We start from the raw sequence: 7,688 nt of genomic DNA, 5'->3' as shown, positions 1-7,688 counted from the left end.
TTGACACACTCCAGGTTGTATCCCTACAAGGATGTCTTGGCTACTATGCACTCTGCAAACTTGTGGCAAGCATTGCTATCATTCAGCAAATCAAAATATACCCCCCCCCCTTCTGATTTGCCACAGGAGCTTATAATCTAAAAAGAAGTGTAAGAAGTAAGGAATGAAACTACTATTTTTTAACTCAAGCCCAGCCACATCGAATTGAAAAACATAATTGTATGTTTAATAATGCTGCATGAGCCCATCAACCAGCTAGATTCAGTGCTTTTTCATCAGAATGTTCCTATTGTGTGACTGTAATTTTATACTTTCAAGTTTGATAATTGTTTATAATAATTACAGATGGGGCGCAATTAATTAAGAAAAGCGAGCAGTCAAGAAGTGTACATTTGGAGTGTTGGATCCCCATGGATCCAGTCCCTTGTTAGTTACAGCTCAGTATGTCATGGGAGTTGAGCCACTAAAGACAAATGTAAACTGAACCGGTAGTTTGGTAATGAGCTTAATGTGAGGAAGGAGTAGGATAAGGAATGTAGATGCTGTGCTGGGTTATCCCTTTGATTAAACTGTACCTTGAGAGTAGGGGGTTCCCAGACAGACTTTGAGGCAGGCAACAGAATAGTCAGGCAGAGGTTGAGGCAGGCACCCAGCTAAAAAAGTGATCAGTGTCCAGGCAGGCAAGAGTTGTCGGTGTCTAGGCAGAGGTTGAGTCCAGCAGCAGGCAAGAGAATAATGGAAGTACAGGCAGATATAGAGGTAGGCAGCAGGCAATAGAGTAGCCAGTGTCTGGGCAGAGTACAGGCATTTGGCAGGCAAGAGTTAGTGTCAGGTCACCTGAGTCCAGGTGACAGATGTACCCCGTTGGGGTCAGGAGTGTACCGCAAGGTAGTGGACCCTACGGCTGACTGCTGTGGATGGAGCACTAGATGATTCAGGAGAGCAGGTATTCTGGAGCAACAACGCGGATCACACTGGGAGCTAGAGCATGAGATTTACCAGAGCGTGGAATCTAATAGCCGGCGGGTATTCACCAGAGGCCTCTAGTGGTGGGGATGGATTTAGCTGCAGTCTGGCTCCAGGTCGCGACCCCCAGGGCTTCCCAGCTCACAGTTGAGTATTGGAAGCTAGATAGGAAGCAGAAGACTGCAACAACAAAGGATAGTTAGGAGATGGCCAAGGTTCGGGTCAACAAGCAGGTAAGGATAGTCAGGGAACATGCCAAGGTCAGCATATAAACAGACAAGGACAGTCGAGAACAAGCCAAGGTCGATAACTAGAATCGGATGTAGAAAACACAGCAAGAAGCACATGGAAGCCCAGCCCCCCGGTTTTACTTACCCAACCCCCGAAACTGTGGGCTTGTTTTCGCGACGGTTTCCCCCAGCTTGAGTCTGCTCGTCGTTGGATATTGATAGCAGCGCGGCCATTGGCTCGCGCTGCTGTCAATCATATCCAATGATGCGGGGCCGAGTGATACTGTGAGCGGCTTTAGTCGCCGGCTGTATCACGGAAGCGCGCCCGCAATAACATTCCACCATGCAAGAGAGCTCGCATGAAGATGGAAAGTTCTTGCGGGGGGAGCCTGAGACAGCCGCCGAGGGACCCCCGAAGACCATGTTCGGGCCCACTCTGTGCAAAACGAACTGCACAGTGGAGCCAAGTATAACATGTTTTTTTTTTTTGTTTTAAATCTCTTTAGTGTTCCTTTAAGCAGCCAGGTGAATAGCAGCTGGTCTCTCAAGCTGAACACATGCATACCTCCCAACTTTTCAACTTCAGAATGAGGGACAAATGAGCACACCCCCCAAACGAAGTTGTTGAGCGGGGGGGGGGGCGTCCACGGATCAGAGTTGTTAAGCGGGGGGGGGGTTCTGTGGATCTAAGTTGTTGAGCAGGGGTTTATCGCGAAAATGGGGGAATTGTCGCGAATTGCGGTAATCGCGGGGGGGCCGAAATCGCGGGACAATAGCGCTGCTCGCGGGATTTACCGTGCTTCGCGGGATTTACCGCGAAATCAGGGAGGGTTTGAGGTAAGCACATGGAGAGGTAAGCTGACAGACAAACATCACCCACCTTGGATCCATGACAAGTAGTCAATGTCCAGGCAGAGAATGAGGCAAATGGCAGGCAGACATCAAAACAGGCAGCAGGCAAGTCTGTAGTCCTTGTTCAGACAACGGTTGAGGCAGGTAGCAGCAGGCAAGAGAGTGATCAGTGTCAGGGAATGCAGCAGTCAAAGCGGAGTGGGTATCTAGGCAGGCATTTAGGCAGGCAGGAGAATAGTTGGTGTCCAAGCAGAGGACAAGGCAAATGGTAGGAAAGAGTAGCTGGTGTACAGGCAAAGGTCAAGGAAAGCAACATGCAAGAGAGCTGTCTGTGTTCAGGCAGAGGTCAAGGCAGTCAGTAGGCCAAAAAGAAGTGTCCAGGCAAAGATTGAGGCAGGCAGCAGGCAACAGAGAAGTCAGTGTCCAGGCAGAGATTGAGGCAGGCAGCAGTAAAGAAAGTAATCTGTGTCCTTTGGTAGCAAAATGCAAATTTTTGTAGCGGTCTGCATTGAGGCTTCATGTGTCTGATTGAAACTTCAGATCAAACCAATAAAGCATGCGTCAGTGGAAAGAGTACAGGTAATTCACTTGTGTATGTAATGTTGCTCTTAAAAATGTAAAACTCCTCTTGAGCTACCGAGGTCTGTAAACAACAAGGTTTTTACAGGCCACGAATATGTAGTTGAAAAAGGAGCCCAAAGCTCCATCTATTGCCTAAAATTACTAAACATTAAGATACAATATTTTACATTTGTATGATAAAATGTATACATATATTTTTAAGATTTCCTTTTTTAGTCATGACCATATTTAAAAAAAAAAATAAGTCTTTAGAAAGCTACTGTGCAATTTCCAACTTTTTAAAATGGTTTTGTTGGTTTTTACTAAATGTAGAAATTCTCCGGAAGGCCACTTGGGAAATTCCAACAACACATAAAGAAAATAACTTCCAATACTAAACACACAGCATTTCCTCATGAAATACGGCAGAAAACAGCACAAAACGCACCCTGCTAATTTGGTCGACCATAAAACCCGAGAACGTTTTCTCTTTTAAAGTGGACCCGCTGTCGGCTTTATCAACGCTAATCCGGAATTCAGGCTACAAATCAAACCGGCTTTGTATATTCCTGGCCTTAAAATTAATGACAGGCATTACGGAAGGATTGCTACAGAGACAAATAATGTTCGTTTGGGTTATAAATGGACAAGAGCAGGCCAAGTGACAACACAGCTAAGATGTTGAGCTTGAAAAATCTTTATTGCAATAGATCACTTTTTTTTTTTTAAATGATCCTGTCATTTTTATTTATTTTTTAAAGAAAAGGTAATGGGCGAATCGGTATTTTTTAAAGCCATTTTTTTAATAATTTATTTTTATTTTGTTTTTTATTCTTAAAGCCATTATTCTGGGAAAAATGCATAATGCCCCTAATGACATAAGAGAGCTGTTTTGCCAGCCATAGGATTTGTGTTTCTGTCCATCCGGATTTACTCAGTTCTGCCCAACAGCACAGACCTGTCTGGCAGGGGAGAGGACCACATTATTTGCCATAGTTTACTAGTGTAGCGCTCACTACCTTTTGTTATGTGCTAAAATAGTGTTTGTTTTAAACTGTCAGTGCAGGCAAAATCTAGTCAGGCCTATGCCTTATGCTAGGCCTGGTTGTTTTGATCTGGGACTGGGAGTGTCAGAGTAGCAGTGGGTGTGGCCACCTGTGCTCAATCTCTGGAACCCCTCCCCTGCCAATCTTTTGAACTTGTGCCCAGACTAGTGCACCGCTACACTAACATTTACAAGTCTCCCCACCAAACCCAGCCTATGATTGGACGGTAAAAAAAATAAGCAGTACATTGGTGTGTGATGTCTGCCACCAGTGGCGGCTGGTGCTCAAAATGTTTGGGGGGGCACAAACTAAAAAAAAAAAACATCAAGCGCAGCCACTGTGCCCCATCAAGCGCAGCCACTGTGCCCCATCAAGCGCAGCCACTGTGCCCCATCAAGCGCAGCCACTGTGCCCCATCAAGCGCAGCCACTGTGCCCCATCAAGCGCAGCCACTGTGCCCCATCAAGCGCAGCCACTGTGCTCCATCAAGCGCAGCCACTGTGCTCCATCAAGCGCAGCCACTGTGCCCCATCAAGCGCAGCCACTGTGCCCCATCAAGCGCAGCCACTGTGCCCCATCAAGCGCAGCCACTGTGCCCCATCAAGCGCAGCCACTGTGCCCCATCAAGCGCAGCCACTGTGCCCCATCAAGCGCAGCCACTGTGCCCCATCATTTGCCGCCATTGTGCCCCTTCAATTGTCGCCACTGTGCCCCTTCAATTGTCGCCACTGTGCCCCACCATTTGCTGCCACTGTGCCCCATCAATTGCCGCCAGTGTGCATCGCCCAGGAGTCGGGACTTGCCTGTCTTGCAGCGGGTCACGGTGGCATCCTCCACGTCCACACTCCTCAATGTCTCTGGTCCTCTATATCAGGCGTCCAATTACAGCGCCTGTTCTTTCAGCCAATTAGGTGACAGGTAACCAGACCCGGGCACCTGATTGGCTGAGAGGCGGGTCAGTGTTAGAAAAAATGATTTATTCACTTTACTAACCCAACACTAAGTAAACAGCAAACGCACAGCATTGCGCCCGCTGTTTACCATTTTGGAAGCCTATTGGAACCTACAGCTCTAATCAGACGCTTCCAAAAAAAATGCAGCTGTAATTCAGGTGCCCAAAAAGGGGCCGGACACCTGAATAGGGGGCATGCAATGCATGAATCTATCTATGGTGAGAGAGAGGTGACAGGAGAGAGCGGGCGGCGCTCCTGCACCCTTTATGGGCGCACCGTCACTGTCTACCACTCTGCTCTCTCCTTCTTGTCAGCATGCCCTTTTGCACTGCAGCACAACTGGTTGGTTGCTTGTGCTGCTTCTACCTCTTCCACTCTGAGCTTTGTTGTACACAAAGGGAAAAAAATGTCCCGGGTTAGGCATTTCCTTCCACCATTATGATATAATGCAGCATTTCTCAACCTTATCCAGTTGCTGCACCCTTTAAAAATATGCAAAATCTTGAGCCTCTACCAAAGTCTCAAATATGAATTTTTAATAGGAAACTGAGCCTAGGACAATGCACACAACCACTTTGATGAAAATAACTTCACATCAGAGGCCCCCCAACACATCACAGTTCCCCCTTCATATGAAAGTCCCCCTATGTATCAGAAGCCCCCATCACATCAGAGGTTCCACCTTTACATCAGGATCCTGCATCATGTCAGAGGTCCTACCATCTCATCAGAGTACCCTATCTGATCAAAGTCCCCTCTAAATATCGAAGTCCCACCTTCAAATCCGAGGCCCCACCTTCACATTACAGGTTTCTAATTTAGCTCGGAGGTCCCCCCTTCAAATCACAGGTCCCACCTTCACGTCACAGGTTCCCCCTTACATCAGGACCCCGCATCGTGTCAGAAGTTCAACCATCACATCAGGCTACCCCATCCGATCAAAGTCTCATCTGTATATCGAGGTCCCACCTTCACATCGGAGGTCCCACATTCACATCACAGGTTCCTTCTTCACATCAGAGGTCCCCCCTTTACATTAGGATCCCGCATCCCTCTTCACATTAGAGGTTCCCCTCTTTACATTAGGATTTCGCATCCCTTTTCACATTAGAGGTTCCCCCTTTACATTAGGATCCTGCATCCCTCTTCACATTAGAGGTCCCCCCTTTACATTAGGATCCTGCATCCCTCTTCACATTAGAGGTCCCCCCTTTACATTAGGATCCCGCATCCCTCTTCACATTAGAGGTCCCCCCTTTACATTAGGATCCCGCATCCCTCTTCACATTAGAGGTCCCCCCTTTACATTAGGATCCTGCATCCCTCTTCACATTAGAGGTCCCCCCTTTACCTTAGGATCCCGCATCCCTCTTCACATTAGAGGTCCCCCATTTACATTAGGATCCCGCATCCCTCTTCACATTAGAGGTCCCCCATTTACATTAGGATCCCGCATCCCTCTTCACATTAGAGGTCTACCCTTTACATTAGGATCCCGCATCCCTCTTCACATTAGAGGTCCACCCTTTACATTAGGATCCTGCATCCCTCTTCACATTAGAGGTCCACCCTTTACATTAGGATCCTGCATCCCTCTTCACATTAGTGGTCCACCCTTTACATTAGGATCCCGAATCATGTCGGAGGTCCCCCCATTATATCAAAGTCCTCTCTATAAAATCACACTACCTTATCCAATCAAAGTCCCCTCTATATATTGAGGTCTCACCTTCACATCAGAGGTTCCCCCTTTACATCAGGATACTGCATCATATCAGAGGTCCCCCAATCACATCAAAGTCCCCTCTATATGATCAAAGACCCCCGTCACAGCAGAGTACCCCGATCCCATCTGAGATCCCCTCCTTTACATCAGAGGTACCTCCCATGAGAGAATCTCCCTATCACATCAGAGTCACCATTTCCACAGAGTTCCCCACATCACAATGTCCCCTCATCCATGTCTGATCCAGGGCAAACTGGGTCTCCTGCACCTCAATGGAACCCAAGTGGCAACCTGTTTGAGAAACACGGATTTATTGTGGCATTGTATGTAGGACAGGTTCCTGCACCCCCACCCTTCTTATCCCTATGTTGCGTTCCTCTCAACTCGCCTCCTCTTATCTATCTAATTCTCCTTGCTCTTCTGTACTATGACAATAGTCAATTACAGCACGGTCTATATTATGACATACGGCTTTGTCATCATATACCTCTCAGCAACCCACGCATGACATGTCTACATCCTACGCCGAATGGCATCGGGTGTGATATATGCAGCATTTCTTTTTTTTATATACTACACACTGTATATGATCAGTCATGTGAAACCTGACCTTGAAATCTGATGTTTGTAACATTGTTAAAATCTGTATCAAAAATTAAAGAGGCTGATAACCACCCAAATTCAGGGCGGGTGGAAGGGTTACTAGGGCAGTAGGGGGAAACTATGCTACACAGGGTGATTAGGGTGTGCCTGGGCACACCTGGCACACCCTGTGCACACGCCTATGCTTGGGATATTGGCCAGTTAAGTAGCAGAGGTGGAGGGGTGTATACAGAGGTGGAGGGGTGTATACAGAGGTGGAGGGGTGTATACAGAGGTGGAGGGGTGTATACAGAGGTGGAGGGGTGTATACAGAGGTGGAGGGGTGTATACAGAGGTGGAGGGGTGTATACAGAGGTGGAGGGGTGTATACAGAGGTGGAGGGGTGTATACAGAGGGGGGGGGTGTATACAGAGAGGGTTGTTAATCTGTTTCAGCTGCTTTGCTGTTAATTGAAATTAACAGGTGCACTAAATGGGCAACAATGAGACGACCTCCAAAACAGGAATGGTTTTTCAGGGGGAAGTGTCTGACATTTTTTTTCCCTACTCATCTTTTCTGACTGCTTTTTACTAGTTTTGCATTTGGCTAGAGTCCCTACTGGTAGCACGAGGCGATACCTGGACCCTATAAAGGTTGCGCAGACAGTCCAACTCCTCCAGGATGTCACATCAATACGTGTCATTACCAGAAGGTTTGCCGTGTCTCACAGCACAGTCTCAAGAGCATGGAGGAGATTCCAGGAGACGGGCAG

The sequence above is a fragment of the Rana temporaria genome, chromosome 10 (assembly GCF_905171775.1).
Source record: "Rana temporaria chromosome 10, aRanTem1.1, whole genome shotgun sequence".
Classification (NCBI taxonomy): Eukaryota; Metazoa; Chordata; class Amphibia; order Anura; family Ranidae; genus Rana; species Rana temporaria.
This window is presented reverse-complemented; position numbering follows the sequence as displayed.